At 33.1% G+C, this 20587-nt stretch overlaps 1 long non-coding RNA gene across 3 annotated transcripts; it reads right to left on the bottom strand.

Annotated features, from left to right (window-relative positions):
• Positions 1-14008: 14008 nt before the first annotated feature.
• On the bottom strand, positions 14009-15998 carry LOC123685077. 3 transcript variants are annotated; one of them, XR_006748251.1, is made up of 3 exons: positions 15869-15998; positions 14463-14897; positions 14009-14397 (listed from the first exon to the last, which is right to left on the bottom strand). It is a non-coding gene; the product is annotated as an uncharacterized LOC123685077 (long non-coding RNA). The 3 variants fall into 3 exon arrangements; XR_006748249.1 differs by lacking the exon at positions 15869-15998 and adding an exon at positions 15561-15731; XR_006748250.1 differs by lacking the exon at positions 15869-15998 and adding an exon at positions 15050-15552.
• Between the last annotated feature and the right edge of the window lie 4589 nt (positions 15999-20587).

A 20587-nucleotide genomic window follows, 5' to 3' on the forward strand; every position in this document is an offset into this window, starting at 1 on the left:
AGACAGGGCGGAGTGTAGAATGTATGGCCTACAAGATGTTCAATTTGATGCCTGGGCATGTGAGAGACAAACCATCACCAGTTTTTAAAAATATAATTATAAAATATCTGAAGAGAAAAGCGTTCTTCAGTGTGGCTGAGTTTCTGTCGGATGATTTTTCATATGAATGATGAAATATTTCACATATTATTTTTATATATGACTGTTTGTATATTTGTGTTTTGACTTGTGTAATACAACATGAAATTTAAGTTGTAACTAGCACCAAATAAATATTATTATTATTATTATTATTTCAATCGACAGAGTTGTAATGAGATGCATGTATCAGGAGATTATTTACATAGGTCTCCAGAATCAATACGCACAAGTACCAATCCATTTTAAACAGCATATGAAACAATGCATATCTGATTGAACTCAACATTTTAATTACAAAGGGACAAACAAGAAATAATATTTTACCTAATAATGACAACAATTGCACAATGCACAGTCGACACCTCTTCTAGATATTTCAATAGATGAATATTTGAAACTGTGTTCAAGCTACCTAGGAACCTTTTTCCAAGTTCGTTTATCTTTTCGAAACTATTTGTATGAAATGAATATAGATTCGAATTTTGTAGAAATAAGTGAAAAGCATAGAAATAATCAGATTGACGGAAGGACGCTGCTCTTGTTATAGGAAGGCTCATCAACAGTTGAAACCATAGAAATATTGAGACTCTTAAGGAAAAAAAGGTTTTTGACCATTTTCTGTTATTCATTTTGATACGAATCATACGATGTTATATATTTTTGAAATCAGGAAAAATTAAGCTTTCAGAAAACGGCACAAAAATCTAGTGTTCCCATTTAAAAAAACATAACTTTGGGTCATAGCTTCGTAATTAAAAACCCTTTTGAAAATACAAGCACTCCACTGGATTCTACGTAAAAAAGTGCCTGTATAATGTTTTAATTTCAGAGCTCTATCATCAGTATTAGCGGAGATATAAATGTTTTTCGATATCGCCATTTTTCCAATTTTCGCTTATAACTCGAAAACAAAAGAAGGTGGCCAAAAATGAATACTACCCTTGTTAGTTTCTCAGAAAAAGAGATCGAGAAGTGGGTATCAGATTTTGTCTATCTCCTCTGGTTCAAAAGTTGTAGTGCTAAAACATCGAAATTTGCCCACCCTGTACAGTTAATAATGATATCAGGCTGTCCGTTCTTCATGAGGGAAAACGTAATGAACCGAGATTTGGTAGTGTTGAGACTTAGTAAGCTCATCGAAAACCAAATATTAATCAACCCCATACCTTTTCGGCTCCTCTGTATGTACACCTCATCCCATGTATTTCCACTGAACAGCAACATTGTATCGTCAGCATATGACAAAATCTTACAGCTTGGGATATTCAACAAAAGTAGCTGATTGACGTAAACGAGGAACAGAACCGGCCCCAGAACAGTACACTGTGGAATGCCCATACCCAAAATTCCTCGATCACTCAGCTGCCCATTCAGTGAGACCCTCTGTACTCTGACATCCAAATAATCCTCCAGCAGTTTCAAACCCCTCATGCCCACCGTTTCTAATCTATGCAGTAATATTTTGTGCGAAACAGTATCGAACGCCTTCGCTAGATCCAAGAACACACCCATGCATTTTTCCCCTTTGTTCATAGATTTTATCAATGAAGAAATTAACTGCTCCATGGCATCCTGGGTTGACTTGCTTTGTCGAAAACCGAATTGATTACAACAAATTATATTACATTTTTCAAGAAAATGTGTTAATCGCGATTTCAAAAATCTTCACGAAGTAGTTAATAAGTGATATAGGTCTATAATTCGTTAGCTTGTCCCTTTCGTTCGACTAATGTACACATATTACCAAAGTTTCCTTCCATTCAGATGGTATAATAGAAGTATTGAATACTAAACTTATGATATGCACCAAAGGCTGTAAAAGATGCTCATGTATGGACTTAATTACCCTAGCACTAATGCCATCCGACCCAGAGGAAGCGTTAATCCTGAGAGAGGCTATTACCTGTATTATTTCATTATGATTCACAGGTTTCAAAAATATAGACTCAGAATTGATTACAGGTTTAAATACTCTATCATTTTTCATGCTTTCTATTTGAGATGCCATCCGCCTTCCAATATTTATAAAAAAATCATTAAACTTATCTGACTTGATTTTATCGTCCGTGTAAGTATTACCCATTTCATCAGTAATAGAATGTGGAGAAATATTATCTTTCACCCGATTTGTTAGTTCATTTATTACTGACCACGTCTCTTTAGTGTTCCCCTTTGCTTTTCCCACTTTCTTAGAAAAATAATCATTTTTAGTCCTGCGTATAAGACTGTTCAAAATATTCCGATATAATCTATAATGTTCACGATCTTCTTAAACAATAAACATTCTTGCTCACTACAATAAAAGCGTTGCAAAGTTGAAATCATGACTTTTATTTCCTGTCAATATTCGGGACTAGGAAATAAAAGAAAATATTAGGTGATTTTGATCAGATAAATTTCATTTTCTTTATATAAAAACATCAAATTTCTTGTTCTTAACATTATCAATTACTGATACGAAAAATATAATCAAATTGGCAAATTTAATAAAAGTTTTTGTTCTGATTTTGCTTTTTCATCGGTCCTCGAGCTGTGATTACCTGATGTTGATTAATTACAAGGGCAAGATTTAAATACCCATAATACATTCCTCAAATATATGAAAATAGGCCCTTTAGTGTAACTTGAATAGAAACGAACGAATCGTATCGTAATCTAAGAAATCGATGTCTCACTTCTATTGTGTTTAAATTTGGTATTCTGTATCTAATTCCAAAGTATTTATATTCGATCTTTACCATCTCTATTCGATTTGAAGTTACAGAATAGGGCTTAATAGTTTTTGAAAATTGAAGGGGAATACGATGCGTCAAAAACATACAAAAGCGCAAACCTGAAAATAAATATCTGGTGTAAACACGGAATATTGTTTATACCCTATGACAAGTCACTATGAATGGAAATCCTGTGAAAATAATGCTCGGAACTCCATCTCTGAAAGGCGTGCGAACTAAAAATATTCTTTCGTTTTCAAAGCAACTTCTCCTAAGAGATATATTCTGTATGATGAACCGCAAATCCATTTTAAGGACTCAATAATTCTTTCATTTTCATCATATTCACCTGGAAATAGCACAAACATCTAGATGACAATGGGCTCAATTAGATCAATTATCACTTCTCCAAAATATGAAAACCAATATTTATCGATGATTTTAACACCTCATTGTGACGCAGATCATTATTGATTTTCTTTAGGTAAATTGACGATAGCGAAAAGTTTCGGGCACTTTTTATCGTTTCTGATGAAATCCCATTTGCATAATCAAATCGGCGATTATAGATATCGGACATGCAACGTACTTGTAGTCTCATGTCCTCAATTTTATCTGTTTATTGTTTTTATTCACGGAATTTCGAGAAATTTGAGTGTTGTAGATAATTAATTTGTAGGTATGAGAAGAAATACTGTTCCTGAAATTTACTGTCAGATTATTATGCTTCAATTGTATTCGATAACAATGACATTAATACAAGTGCACAATAACCAAGTCAGGAAGTTTCCAAATAAAAATCTCAAATATCTCCTCAAGAAAGCATTAAAAAAAGTGCTACATTCCCGGAATATTATTGAGAAAGTCCAACAGTATGCCAATTGTTGTTATAGATATATACAGAGTGGCCCATTGAATAGCTGCTCTTTAGGTCGACAGAACCGAATAATATTAAAATGCTCGGACATGTCAATTACATTGTTCACAATGAAATTTCATCCATCGTAGTTGTGACCGCCACCACTAAATTTTCAAATAGCAACATATGACTAGTGATAAAAACCTCTTTTATCTCTCTTTTTATTCACTCAATCAATAAGAATAAGATGTAACAATACATTTATTCAAAAATAATTATCAATCTGAGGAATTAAATAATCTGTATACCAACAGATAACAATTCCGTTCAAACTTTTCATTTCATCCCCATTTATTTAGTCAAAGAATTTTTAAGGTTCTCAATAATCGATAAAAAGACGTTTTCTCTAAATGTGAGTAACAAAAACATGCATGTGATAATTTTTTTCGCCAAATCTCAATTATGGACGTCTGATCAGTGATCTTTGAGCGAACGACATTTGAGTGAATTACATGGATAAAGCTGATAAAGCCTGATAAACTTCATCTATGATAAAAGTAGAATTAAGCAATGGAAAAAATAATCATCATCTGTTTCAAGATGGTAACCCTTTACCTATCATTTTTCTAATTTTTTCTGAAAATTTATATTCGTCTCAAAACAAATAATAACGAATAGGTACTATAATTTTTCTCAATGACCCAAAAACATTCAAGTATTGTCGAAATAGATAATATCTTCATATGGGTATCATTATATTTTACCCACATCGAATAAATTTTGAATATACACGAAGAAAACAAGAAATTTAAGAATGAAACCAAGGTAATAATGATACATTATTTATAAGAATTGACATTAAATCAACTCCTTTTGGATAAAAAAAAATTATACACGAATTAATTCTAACCATAATACAGAGTAGGTACGTACTAATAGACATGCGAGCAGTGGTGTAGCTATCTGGTGGCAAGGTGACATTATATTTCGAGCCCCTGAGTGGCTAAATTCCAAGTTACGTCCATGCTTTGATTGATAGTATCCGTAGATCATTCTTATAGGATGAACGTTTGGCAGCAAAATTCAATTTGAAGGTTAAAGGTTATGGCGCTATGTTGATTGTCTAGCGCAAGATTAAAGATATCTATCTTAGTTGAGATTAATCATTTTGTTTCGTTTACTGCTTTAAATCGCTGAAAAAATCACCTATATGATTTGTGGTCAGGTTTTCTCTATCCAGTCCAATTTGAACAAACATTAAAAAAGATGTAAATAAACTCAAAACCGTGATTGTTTGACATAATCAATCAGATTGATTATTGAAAATTCAAACCCTTATACTAGATTTCTTTCCTATGGTCATCAGTTAAATGATTTATCAGTCTTAGTTGCAGTTTTTCTCAAAAGACTTATATAAATATGTTTCTATACAGTGCCCGTCAAAATTATGGATTAAATTAATTTTTTCAGAAGAAAAATATTTGGCAACAAAATCCTGAAACAAGTCAATTTTTGTTTCACTTTTACCAAATTTTTATACATTTTTGAAGGATTTTTGTTGCACCCTGTGCCATCCCCATCAACCCTCTAAATTTTTTGAATAGTAAAAGTGGGTCATGTAGTACTTTTTTGGCAAGGTCTTTGTATCTTCTTTACAGGCGTGCAGAAATTTACAAGTTACAAAGCGCGGTAGGACATGCAGAGCTTCGAAAACTAAAAACGAGTGAAAATATTTGGAATTCAACAGTAACTAGTTTCGAATGCAAAATCGTAGGAATTTTCCATATGTTGAATGTGTGAACAACTTCCACATAATTCGAAAGAGAAGATAATGTTGTTTTTCGTCTCTGTGAAATACATTTCATCCCTCTTTCAATTAGGGTAATAGGCAATGCTGTTTATATTGATTGGGTTGCCATGTGTTATTTATTGCATAGGCGGCTTAGTAAAGACGGTTCGGAGATTTTTATTGCAGGATATGTTGATAAACGCAGCGGAGCGGATCAACCACATGTTGTGTTCAAGAACCAAGTCAAATTTTTTTTAGAAAAATGAAAAGACGGCCACAAACTGGGCTAAATTGCCGTCTCTCGAAAAGAGGCGCCTGAAACAGTCGCTTCACTGTTTCACGCCTAAAGCCGGCCTTGTTTATAGCACCAGTAATAAAGAAGTTATGAGAACTTGTCTTTTCACAACATTTTTCAATTTTCTCTCATAGCATGAAAAATGAGGTTGCTCAAAGGAATTTTGAGATCCCCGATTCCCTCCATTTAATAAGGCCAAATAATATGTTCTTGTCAAATTTGACCCAATTATGCCAACCTTTCTTCGAACAGTTCAAACAAAAATTATTCTTGTTGTTGAATAGTTAGACGTTGCCGCTGTTACCCAGGACTGTCACGATGTGCGGAAGAAATAATTCTACTGAAAAATTATTTCGAAATGTGCAAATTCAGAATGATATGGGACAAACAATTTCGTTTATTTGCGATTAGTTTCATCATATTTTATCGCGAGTGATCCAGAATTCCCCACGAGGAGATAATATTCAGATCGACATGATTAAATTCAAAATAGTTATGATTCGTTTTTTTTTGGGAAAATTCGAACTTTATGCATAAATACAATTTTTGGACTCGAATACGATATCACTGTGACTATTCAATTCAAACATAAAATGAATTCTATAAAACAAGGAATCAACAGAAATAAACTCTGAATGTACTTCAAAACTAAACTGTGAATAAATACTATCAAAGTAAAGATCAACTATAAACATTTAAAACAAAATATCTGGATTGTTAATGAATGAATGTCAATAATTTTCAGAAAGAGTCATTCTTGAATTCGGTCATTTCAGAAGAGGATAATACTACTGAAAATTCAAAAAAATCACTTGATTAACACAATGACACAATGAACATTTAGCGGGATAGGAATCCTAGATACCACATAACATTTATGTATAATTTACATGGGCGCCCGCAGAAATTTTTCTCAGGGGGGGCAAAAGATGAAAATTATTGAAAATTGATAAGGCGTCCATGATTGTCGTAAGCGATATTAGTATTCCGTTTCTTTCTTTTTCTGTATTTATATTCATAAGTGGGGGGAGGACTGTGCAAAATAAAAATTATGAAGTTTTCCACTTCAACATTTTTTTTAAACATCAACAACATTGGGTGATGTGAAATAATACGGTAACTCTCTTCAAAAAGAGTCACATTCAATGGAAGAATTTACAAAAAAATAAATATAAAAATATGGAGAACGAAATGAAATAATTATTATAATTGCTGATAAAGAAAAAACAACGAGTAATAACGAAATGAAAAATATATACATATATGCTCGATAAAACTATGTTCATAAGAATAATAAAAGAATAATAATAAATCTTGAAATATACAGTGAATGACGCAAACAATGGAGTTTAAAACAAAATAGCACAGAATTGCTCCAGAATGTGAAAACAACAAACAAGTATTTTATCAAAATTAACAAATCATAAATTGCAAAAAACAACTCATAAAAACAATATTAATTCTGAAGACAAAATACTTAATCGTTATACAACAGAGTAGGCATATTTTATTCTGATTTAAAATTTAATTCTGCGCTGAAACTACGCTCTATAGCACGAGTAGATAGATCTTCAATTTTTATGTTTTCATCCATTTGTGATTTAGATGAATACTCATTCCAAATGTTCAATTCACTTTCTAAATTTTCAATGTTATACATATTGCCGACCTTAGATGCGAAAGATTCAATATCTAGTAATTTTGAATTCTTTGGCAATTGAAGAAAGAAAAAAGAATCTCGTTTCAAGGGCTGAAATCAAATGATCTAAATATGGGATGAATATAGATTTTTCGAAGTAATCTTCAGCTGAATCTGCTTCATAATTAGATCTGTATATTTGTCTACCGCAAATTCGTGGTTTTCCGATCTGTATATTGAGATTCAGAGCAATAGTTGATGCTTTGGAAAAAATTTCTGTGAAGCATGCATCATCTGAGCGATGTTTTCCACATATTTCTATAATTAAATTTATATGACGGTGAAAATCTACAAAATTAATAGAAACACCTTGTAGTGTATTTGCTATTGGTTCCAATATATTTTAATATTTACTTGCTACCGTCAAACAAATCACAAAAGTGAAAGAGTTTATTGCAGCCCATAACTGAGCAGCTCTTTTTGTTGATGAAGAATTCATTGAGATTTCTCCAGATTTTATAGCAAAAAAGAGTTTTGAATATGGTATTGAAGTTTTCAGTGAAAACTTGCAAAGATTTATATTTAGCTGACCAACGAGTTTCACAAAACAAAGGAATATTTGGAATCAGATTTCTTCTTAAGGTACTCTCTCGAAAAAAGACTATAATGTCATTAACGGTTCCAATGCTCTTACGAATCTCAGTTATTTTACTGATGTCATTTATTACTGAATTCAACCTAGTGGAGGCACAACGGAAATAAATTGCTATCTTGTACTTGTCTCTTATGATATTTTGAACCCTGAGAATTTCACCAGCCATTGTTGAGCCTCCATCATAACCTTGCGCTACAAGTTTGTCCAAATTCAAACCAGCTGCGTTGAATGAATGGATCTCTGAATCTTCATCTCCAACGTCTACTCTGAATTTCAAAAGATCACTAAAATTTCCAGAGTTCTTGTTGCTCTCTCGTATAGGCATATCTTCAGTTCCGCAAAAAACTTTTGTTTTTATAATCTGTAAATTTTTTTTTCGATTTTCTCCAATACTTTTTTTCTTACATTCATCTATTAAAGACAAAAGGAGAGTATATATAAAATGTTGTTTTTTTTTAATTGACACGCGTGGATTGCGTTCGGTTCCACGATTTTTCTTCACCCAAGAAGTGCTCAACGCGTCTAAAAAAGTTTTCAATTGAAAAAAATACCTCTGCGGATTATGGATATGTGTATAGTATATTATGGATGTCTTTATAGTCATTCCATTGAAAACTGGAAAATTGTTGTGAATCTATTACCTTCCTTTTTCCTTGCCCTTTGGATTGAGAAAGTAATATTGAGGGTGTTGTGCTGAAAAATGAAGTTATCAAAATCTCAGGGGGGGCCATGGCCCCCCCTGGCCCCCCCCCTGCGGGCGCCCATGATAATTTAATAATATTTCTAGAATAAAGGTTTCAAAATGTCTATCAGATTATCTATTTTACAAACATTATTACATATTTGGCAATGATAACTTTATTAAAAATTTGTGAATAATATACATATCTATTGAGCATTTAAATGTTGCTCCAAAAGCCCTATTGTTGCATGAACGACGAGCGCTCAGAAGCTCCCGACTTCATGTACATAAGCGCTATCCTAATTTTTTTGATATTCCGCTCGAATTTTCCATGGTAGTTAATCGTAGTAATAGTACATAATCCTGGTATATTGAAATCTACCATCTCCAAAAGACGAGCACCATTGATAAGTCCATTGAGTAATTTCTGGAGTAGCAACTAATCGGCTACATCCCTCCTTGAACAAAGATTACCAACATTGAACAATGTGTACAAAGAACCAACGTCCATGTCCCGGACATGATCTCTGAATGCAATAAACCTCAAGAACCTCTTCTGAACTTTCTCCAAGGCACCAATATCGCAATTATAACTTGGGAACAAAATGCAAGAAGCAAACTCTAGAGTGAAACATACCAAGGAAAAATACAAGATTCTCAAGCTATTCATCTTGAATGCTTTGGCGCGTATATCTGATATGTGCTCTTTGAAACTTAGTTGACTATTCAGCTTACTCCCAGATCCTATATGGAATCCACTCTTTTTAATTTGACGTTATCAATGTAATAATCCCTCAAATGAACTGACCGACCTCTATGGAAGCTGATCACACAACATTCGTTCAAATTCAAGTCGAAGTGATTGCACTGTGTCCACTCGAATAGTTTGTTAAGTTCCATCTGAAGATAAAGAGCGTCACTAAATTCCTTAATGGCGGAGTATAGTATATTTTTAGATCATCCGCAATAAAATTTGGTTGTTAAATGTGTACCAATACCATTGTTAAACAACAAGGGGACCCAAGTGGGAACCCTGGGGTACGCCGGAATTAACATATATTATCCCAGACAAATAGTTATTATACTAGACAACTTGAACCCGCCCATAAAGAAAACCCCTGATCCAAGATAGTATGAACCCTGACAAGCCAATAGCCTTTAATTTTGTAAATAAGATGTTTAGGTTAACTATATCAAATGCCTTGGAGAAATCAGTATAGATTGCATCCTGCTGAGCTCCCGCGCCCAGACCACGTAAGATATCATCCGTATAGATTAATAGTTTGCCCATATTGAACGACCCCTATAACAAACTGGCCTGTAGTTGGGTGTTAATGTTTAAAAAAAAAAGGAACTTATTAGAAGATCGGCTTTCTATAGTTCCCGCCAGTACAGTTATTTGGAAATTAACACAATTTCTCTTTTATGAAAGAACCTTTCGTGCGTCAGGCTTATGCTCTAGGATAAGTCTTATATTTGATCTTTTTCTTGGAGGTGTTTTCACTGAATGAGACCAAGTATTCTTGAATAACAAAGTTTAATAATTTATTGGAATAATTAATGAGAAAATACAGTCAATAAAATTTGCACATTACTAGCCTATGGCAAACACCTTAAGAGTAAATAAGAAAAAATTATAACACTCGACAATCTTGGACTATTTGGTAAATCTTTTCTAAGGAGAAAAATCAAACAACAATATATATAAGATTAAATTAAATATCCTTACCCTGGATATCACAATCACTGTTCAAATAAACCATTCAACAAATTCCCTATTTGTACCTTTCCTGAAACCGTTCCCGAAAACCGACTTGAACTTTATTCAACTTAGAATCGAACTTTAACTCAGAACCGAATTCCCCTTTTGGTCCCACCTTCCAACCGAACCCCGAACTTTAACTCTAACTCTGACTTTAATTCTAACTGTCTACCGAATTGAAAACTATTGTTTTTATAGTTGAATAATTGTCACCCTCCTTCTACCAAATTTTTCTAAGCGTCTATCTTCTTTTTCCTTTTGTCCAATCAGAGTGATTGTCCTTATGTACCTAGATTATTGGTTCCACCTCATGTTATGTACTATTGACATGGGGTTGTACCGTTAGCACCGCCTAAAATCAGGAACGTACCGCTGGTGGTCCCTCCGAATAAAACAGATTTTTATGTTCCAAGTTTTTGGGCCATTTAATCCTCCCTAGAGTTTTTACGACTAAATTTTTATTGCTTTGACATCCTGTACAAATCTCTTGAAATTTGAACCTAGTTGTTTTATCGTGGGATATCGACAGTGCCAACCACCCTGGGGTGTTTATCTTAAGCCAGGATGAAGGAATTAATGCCTAATAAATGTGAGGGGTGACAACGACTTCGTTTGCGTTCACTCTACTGGGATAGAATCAGGAATTTGTTGAATATCCTTTCAATGAGCTGTACTAATTGTGAATTATTATTCACATTCATTACACCCCCACGAAAACCGCGCTGCTCATCCGCCAAAACTGGACTAAGCTGCCAAGAAAGGTAACTACAGACAAGACTGTCCAATAATTTCGGTGATTGGATTGCAATGCCTCTATAAGTCTTCACTTGATTCTTATCACTAGATTTATGTATTGGAGTAACAAAACTACTTTTCCAATAAGTTGCAAATACGCCACTATTAAGAGATATATTGAAAAAAAACCGATGATCTAGACAATGAATATGTACAATTTTTAGTACAATACAAGGTTTACCATCAGGTCTAGGCAATAACTTCTGCGCGAGATTATTAATCGAGTTGAAAACCTCAGTGACCAAAACACTGTGTGAGGACATATTCAATCTACTTCGATATTCTTTTTTGGGTGGGACGACTTCTAAATTCCTAAATACTTCTGAGAAATATTGTGTGAAAAGATCTACAATCACTTGTCCATCAGAAGCCACCTCACCACTATAATGTAAGTCCCTAGGGAGATCAGAGTCTCTCCTTCTGGATCTGATATAATTCCAAAAATATTTTGGATCGCTACTGAATCTGATCTAAGCATCAACAAAATAATTATTGTAAAGATTTGCATTCAATGTAGGTATGACAAGAACGTCGAAGTTCATTGAACCTTTCATAATTATTATTGTCTTATAAGATTTCTAAGTTCCGTAGTAAACCAGGGAGGATACCTGCACAGCCTTCTCACCACAACAGGCATAAACTGAGATAAACCATTATAAAAATTAGAATAAAACTTTATAACAGAATAATCAACATTGAACTGAGCGAAGGACCAATCGCATTTCGATAAGTAAATGTTCAAACCAACAAAACCACCTCTACAAAAATCAAACTTTGTCTCCTCAAGTCCTTAGCGCATTTCTCCAACACAACAGCAAAATCCAGAGCAGCATGTTGACCACCATCAGTCTGTAACGGGTCACAAGCACTCATAACACCCGCAGTGCCAACACTAGCAAACACCACGACTATTCGGAACGGTGTTGACCTGCTTGACGTTAAGGAAGTCCAGTGTATATCTAAAACTGGCGGCTGCCATTTTAAGGGATACTACTTGGCTAAGTGACCGTTATCGCATAACACATAATCGCCATCACTCCATCTACCACCATCTACCGGACGTTATAGTCTCCACACAAATAAATGGGTATCATGGGTCACAACAATAAGATCTTCAGACCGGTGCAATTATTGACAGTAAAGTTTCTAGTTTATAGTTGTGCTTTAAGTGAGCAGTTCATAGTAAATAATTCCCTGCTAATCCCACCAAGGACAAAGCAAAACCTTCCTGAACATTTCAGATGGCTCTCCGCGACCACGACCGTTTTCGCTTGACGTTGTTGTAAGTGATCCACTTTTCATCACCAAAAAAATGAAGCGATTTGTTGAGATGCAACAGCGATTCGTGAATGGAACCCATACATAGACCTTCTTTTTGAGACCAGCCTCATGCAAATAGTGATCCAAACGGTTCATTGTAGCTCCTAGAAGCAATCGAAACAGGACACGACAATATCCATGCTTTTATCGATATTTTCGATAATCCTGATGAAGAATACTTTCCAATTTATTCAGTTCACTTTTCACACAAAAGTTTGCTCAGTTAAAAAATAATCCTTCGATATGCGTAAAGGTAGACCTAAAACCAAAGTTGTTCAAGATGGCCTGAAATGTATTTCGCGAGCGAATATCTTGTATAGTATATTCAAAGTCACTTGGAGGAAGATGAATATTTCGATTATACAAGGTTTGTCCAAGTTTCCAGAAATTTCTTTGGGGCCAGTGAATTTATTGCCTAACAATACTTTCAAATAAACCCTGGTATTTAGCAGATCGCGGTATCCACTTTAAAGGGACATCTATGGTCGAGCGTTTTTATGGACTAGTTCAAGTGACTTTGGATAAACTATACTATTTTCATTTTTTCCACCAGGAGTTTAATTTTATTTTATAACTTTTCGTTCATCTTTGAATAATTTGTGTTGATCTCCGTCATTGTAGTTTCGACCTTTAGAAATGTCTTCTATAGTTTTTGCTATAGCCTCAGTCACTAAGGGCCGATTCCACAGTTTACCCTTAACCCATAAGCTCTCCTCGAGGCTCTCCTTAAATTGCTTAACTTTCGATGAAGCATTCCACCGACCGCTAAGCGGAACTTATATCTCTCTGAATTTAAGCCTAAGAATTGGTTCGGTTTTACCGTGAAAGTGGAGCTTAGGAAAATAATGTCAGATTAGACAGAATCGTCTACAAAGTACAAATTACACACACAATTTGAATAGGTGTATCCGAACAAAGACTTTTTGCATTTATTTTTGTTATTTTGATGATGGATAATGATTTTGATGAATAATACTTTTTAAAGATTCAAGGCGTATATTCAAGAGATGGGAATGTTAATCATTACTACTAGTTCGGAATATGTAGGTATCGAGATTACTTTTGATTTTTAACAAAAACAGGTATTGCTCCGTTTTCCGAACTGTTTGTGTGACATGAATCTCATTCATCAGAATTCAATCATTTTATATGATTTGATATTTAGAATTTCTATATTTGATATGTCTTACTATCGGGAAAGATCAAAAAAATTTCAATTCAAAATTGATCCAGGTGGGTGTTAAATTGTATATTAAAGGAAGAAATATATTTGAAATTTAGATTTATTTTATCATAATCTATTACACATACTTATTTGTAAGATTTTAATAATTATCTCTAATATTCAAAGCAACACTGAAATTTGATATGGAAACTTTCCCAAATTAAAACGAGAACCGATTTTTTCAAATATTTTTGATGAAAACAATTATAAATACATATACATATAAACACAAAACTTAATATTTCAACAATTTTCAAATAAAATGAGTTAAGACATTGTTTGTCTGATGGTTGTCGATCTTCCCTGAAGTTCATCATCAATTAGTTTAGATTCATGGTGCATTCTACATTTCAAGAATATATTTGAAATATTTCTGTTGATTTGAACTTCATGTGATGTATATATGATGCATGAAGTAAAAATTGTAAGGTGAATTGAAATATAGTGCAAATTCCTTCATCATTGAAGAATATATCCTTTGTCCTGGAGCAAAATAGGTTCCAGAGGTTATATGTATACATCTAGAAATTGTAAATATTTACTTATAATACCAGAATTCAATTTTTAATAGTAAATTCTAAATTACCTTTCAGTTTAAATCTGCAGGTGACTTTCAAATTAGCTTCAAAATAGTTCTTCGAAACTACATCCAATTTTTAATCACGATATCACCTATCTCCTAGAGATGTCAAGATTTCAAATATGAAAGAAGTTATAAATGAAATTCAAAAATTTCATTTATAACTTCTTTCATATTTGAAATCTTGTCATCTCTAGGTCTAACTTTTTATTGAAGAGTATTTAATTTTCTTTTCAAACAGTTGAATCCCAAGTAATTTTTTGGAAGTTGAGCTGCACTATCAACAAATGATTTGGGTGCTGCTGTATAGATGAAGATAGTAAACTAACATCTGAATTCATATTTAAATCTTCAAATTTTGGGAAAGTTACTGCAGTAGTAGATTATGTTGCTGAACTTAAATCCATATCCCATTGCTTCTTCAACAACTCCAGTAGCCACCTAAAATATAAAGTCAGTCATCAAAAGTTAATAAATTAGATTCAGATTTTATTTAATTTGGTACGCTTTTTTCAAATGCTTTGGTAGTGCATCAGTTTAATTTTTTTTTTTTATAACCTGGCATGTATTGGTAATCTGATGATAGAACATACACTTTTGGACACATTTTTAGCCGAATGTGAGAACCTACGGGTTATTTCCATTTTCCTCTTCCATTTACTGCTCTTGGTAACTCTCGATAAATTCAAAAGTTGGACCCCTTATCTATGGTAACCACAAAATATAGATGTAAGTAACTAGTTCAGAAAAATTGCTAGTCAGCAGTTCTCAAAAGCGGAATCGACACTTAACTAAAAATACGTCCTTGGTGGGAAGTGGAATACAGTCAACGATTTAAGTTACACTTAGTCTAAGCCAAGTTTATGATTTAAGGGTAAACTGTGGAATCAGCCCAATGTTCACTATTTGACTCATAAGTTAATTTTATGCACTAGGTCGCACCTTGATTTGATGCTGATTCTATGTCCTTTGTTATAGATGTATTTCGCGAGCGAATATTTTGAAATCAGAGAATAAATAATTTTTTCGATTCCATAATTGATTACAATAGTTCCTCCACTGAACGTGAATGATGAAATTTATATTAAAAGTTGTATTGTTAACCTGATATCTGTCAAGTGCGTAAATTCCACCTCTCAAAATGCACCAAAGGTCTATTCGTCTAAGAAAGAGGTTATCAATCAGAAATCCTTATCGAGTGTGCATTCGCAGATCCATTCATAAAACGATAATGTGATCCCTTAGAACCTTGGATAAACTCTCAAAATCAGGATACAGAAGCTCTATTAATCTTTACTGGAGCAACAAAAATAAAATCTGGATTGATATATCGATATATATTGAGGATTTCGAGATGATAACAATGTGGTGACGATAATAAGAATATAAAACATAAGTGATATTCTAATTACCCTTTCCCTGTTCACCTATTGTGATGCCTTCGAAGCTTTGACAGTGGCGTACTTTTCACAAGGTTTTTCGTCATCTTTCATCAGATCGAAACGTTTTGTGCAAACTGTAATTATAATGCAGTCTTTTTCCAAATTTCCAAATTAGACGTGAGCCATATTTATGATAACTAAAAATCAACAGTTTACGAGATATTTGCGTTACTCATTTTAATTCATTTTTCGTCGATTTTTTCTACGTTGACCAAATTTGATTATAATTTTGGATTATTTTCGTGGCCAGCGAGAAGTCCGCACCTGTAGAATAGACGAAGCAGCGAGAAGACTGAGAGTAAATTTCAGACGGAAAGTAACAAATGAAGAAATAAGAAAGAGAGCACGTGCTTCTATAAGGAATGGTGGGGGTTATTTAAAACATAATTTATAATTTATGAATACATTTCTTTGCTTCTTTCAAATCAAAATCTGCTGAAACAAAACTAGTACCGTCATTCTAACGACAACTTTTTTAGGAAATAAAGAAGGAATTTAACAAGTTTTCAAAATAATTTTTTCATACATAAATTGTGGAATTTGAAAGTTGTAGTCAAATTTATATTCGAAAGTTTCTATTATTTTCTTCATATACCAACTTTCGAATCATACTCATTCCTATTCAACGTCTAATACTGCATAGTTTTGCTTTTTTCATACATATCATATTTTGAAATTTAAATCAAACTTGGTCAACGTACAAAAAATTGACGAAAAATGAAGTACGGTGAGAAATTTTTTGAAAAATACAAGAACTCGAATATCTCGAGAACTGTTGATTTTCGGTTATCAATAAATATGGCTCAATCGACGTTAAATGAGTGATACTTACACCTCATCCAAGGTACACGTCTAATTTGGAAACACCTCGCATTATTATAGTTCGATATATGTATGTTTATTTTCTCTTGTTTACTTAAATTTTTTATACTATGTCTTATTATTTTTTTGTATTTCTTTCAAACTTTCATTTTGGAATTGGGTTTCGTTTTTCTTCTGTTGATTATTATATGATGTAATAAAACCTCGAATTATGTATTTGTGAATGCAGTAGTGGACTTTAAATGGTCTGTTGTATTCCTTGTCTGTAATAAATGTAATAAATGAATAATAAATAAACAAATGAATAAATAAACAAACAAATGAATGAATAAATAAATAGACAAATGAATAAATAAATAGGTAATTGAATAAATAAATAAATGAATAAATAAAGAAATGAATAAATAAAGAAATGAATAAATAAATAAAAGAATAAATGAATGAATAAATAAATAATAATTTCGCTTCCGAATTTAACGAAAGTAGAAGAATCTTTGTGATTATTTTCGGAATGATAAAACAATTTCAATTTCATGCCTGTATATCGTCTTACCTGATATTAATGGAATTTGGTTTGGGTCAGAAGTGGTTACTTAGGAGTTTGAGCGGTTTCGGATGAATTCTTTGCTCATGTGCAAACGTGTATCGCGAGATATCAATAGCCCTATTCAAATTTGGCATGGACAACAGAATGATTATTTCACAAATACAAACTAAATTTCAATCTACCCCGATTACGATCTGTTCTCTAGGAAATAATGGAAATGATTTTCTAAATTCTGCTTGAATGTTCTATGATGATTACGATCAAGCAATCAACATGGAATTTTGAATAAGACTCAATGTTAAAGTTATTATTTCATACCTACACGCAAAACCTCAGATCAATTGCTTTTATTTTTGCCGAAAAAACAATTTTTTTCGAAAATATTAAATTTTCTCTAATGACAAATCTGAATGATATCTTTCCATAAAAGCAGTAACTCTCGAAGAAAAAACCTAAAAAAATGAAAATTTTAAAGACATTTCGGATCTCGAATATAACGGTTAACTTCATTAATGGCTATTCCCAATTTTGTCCCCCTAATAATTTCAATACCCATGTTATTACTCCAATTTGAAGAAAATTAATTGAAATTGAATTGAATTGAAAAAAGACTCAATCGAGATGATTTTGCTTTTAGATGAAAAAATATGAGTTTCAAGCTTGATGTGAAATATCGATGTCATTCATCATGTGAAAAAATCACTCAATTTTCCAGAAACACTCCATATAGTAAAATTTTGCGTGCTGATATAAAACAACATTTTCAAGCTTCATGTAGAATTTCGTGTTGTTTGTGTCATTAGAATCATATAAAATTCCAGCAGAATTTCGAAAAATCCTATTATGTATTCCCCTAACAACATATCTTACTGATCTGCGAGTAGATGTATACCTAGTGACAATTTTAAACTCCGTGCGGATTCTTATGTTCATTGCGAAACCAGAACCACAGAAAATGGCTGTGATTTAGTTTGTGTATGTTTTAAAAAAAAAGTGTAATATACATCAACATTGTCACCTTCAACAGTGATAAATGTACCCAACGCTTCTCTTTTTCAAACCTTTTTTATGGAACGATTCATCTTCGCCTATGAAATAGACTTCAACTTTGGCAAGCATGTCTTCAGTAGAGCCAAGCCCAATGCTACCTTTAAACCGTTGTTATCTATGGGGCAGAATCTGAATAACATTCTTCAAGTGACATTCAGAAAAGTATTGTTCTGCTTACACAATTTTTTTTCCCATCTTAAAACTCGTTTTTATCCATTTTTCAAACAACAACAAATGTAGTGTCACTAAATCTTCAATATCTCGATCCATACTCAACTGTATGTTCCGAAATTTCAACACGCATATTATAAAGCATAGTAGTTACGAGAAAAAAAAGTGGTATGGCACTGATAGTTGCATCTGTGAGCCAGGCTCAGGATTGAGGGACGTGATAACCTACTTACTGATATGTATACGCTTCAAAAAAATCCTTTTCGAAATAAATCAGGTAAGATTTCATGAGAGGAATAATGTTGCTTGAATGTTGGAATAGTATTGTGGGCTGTAGTCCTTATACGGTGACTATCAAGTAGTTCACTGCCAAGGAATTTAGGGAAATAAAAGAACGGGATAAAAAATACATATTCGATTTATTTCAACCCACTAAAAGAGTTTGAAGAAGATGAGTATTTGTCTAGATTCTTAGGGTCGCTGGACGCTTGGGTCGTTGTGTCTCGGTCGCAGGTAGTTTTTCGCCGGTCGGGAACAGATGTGATATTCTTCAATCTTCTTGTTGTCGGTGCAAGTGTGGAACATCTGTGGAAGTCGTAGTTTCTTGTAGAATGGTCTGAACTCTGTTGAATTATTCTCCCTGAAATGCCGAGTTTTATGGGCATTCAGGCTGTTTTCTATTCGCCATTCACAACGCCTTTCTACGGATCCCTAAGGGGTGTGGCTTTGATTATTCCAAGTTTTTACACCGAGTTCTTCTGTTTTAAGATTTTCGTTCTCGGACGCAATATTTTCGAGGGAATCGATAGATTCCCTACAGTATATGTATTCTAAAACAAGTTGAAGAATGTGCTCCTATCCTCTATCAGTACAAAATGATTTGAGCTATAATGAATCTCTATAGGTTATACCTAAAACAATTAATTATCAACTCAAAATGATTATAATCGAGTGATTCTTTTATTTTCGAGTCCATTCAGAACGATCTCCATGTATTACTGAGAAGCAAAGATTGTTTCATTACTATAAAATTCTAACATATAATCTACTCATTTGATATTCTCATATTCAGCTCAATTGATTTTTGCATTCTTTCATATCTTTTTGGTCTCATTCTGATTTCAGTCTTTATCTGTAAATCTGAAATAGTATATTCTAAAACAAGTTGCAGAAGGAGCTCCTACTCCAACACGAATGCAAAATGCGAACGCATGAGTGTTGGCCTTCTGCAACGAGTATTAGACGATATTTTCTCTATTTCAGTCAAGTTTTGTGAAATATTGTCGAAATTCAATGAAAAATTCAGATTTTACATTCTAGTGATATTTTTATTGAATCTTGGCAGTTGGTGTGACTGTTACGAAAATTGACAAATTGGGGAATATGAATTTGAATTGTACGTTTCAATTTTGAAATAATTTATAATAAGGCGTTAAATTCGTGAATTAAGTCTGCTGAAGTCGAATTAAGAGAAATTGCCAATCATGCCTCAAACCATTTCACTCAATCCAAATTATCATATTGACAATTGATGTTTGTTGAATTTTGATAAGATTGGAAGTCTGTGTAGACAACCACAAAACGAAAAACATAACTGAAAACAATGCTGTAATGAGTTCATTACAGCACTGTTTTAAGAACTGTAATGAACTATACTGAATGTATATGTATATTACTATACTGAAATAGAGAGAAACTCCTTCCGGAACAGAATATTTATTTATTTAATGGAACAAACTATGTGCCCAGAATCGACTGAGAATAAAACTCAATTCCAATTCTTGAGCACACCTCATTGATATTCAACATGAAGCTGCAGTATGAAAAATTCGAGCTCTCAATGTGTAGGTTCCATCGAAAAATTATGATGGGTCATATAGTTGAAGGCAAAGTTACAACAATAAAATCCTCGAATTCGAATTCATGAAAGTTAAATTTCGAAAAAATTCCAACCTTGGCATTCTCCGTTGTGTATTACGTTGGTTCTATCTAATTCTGATTTTCCGCAAACCACATTTTCCATAAATTGTGTGAAATTCGACGTAAAACATATTTTTGAATAGATAATAGACCTAATTTGCATTCTGTGAATCCCTGGA

The sequence above is a fragment of the Harmonia axyridis genome, chromosome 7 (assembly GCF_914767665.1).
Source record: "Harmonia axyridis chromosome 7, icHarAxyr1.1, whole genome shotgun sequence".
Taxonomy (NCBI): Eukaryota; Metazoa; Arthropoda; class Insecta; order Coleoptera; family Coccinellidae; genus Harmonia; species Harmonia axyridis.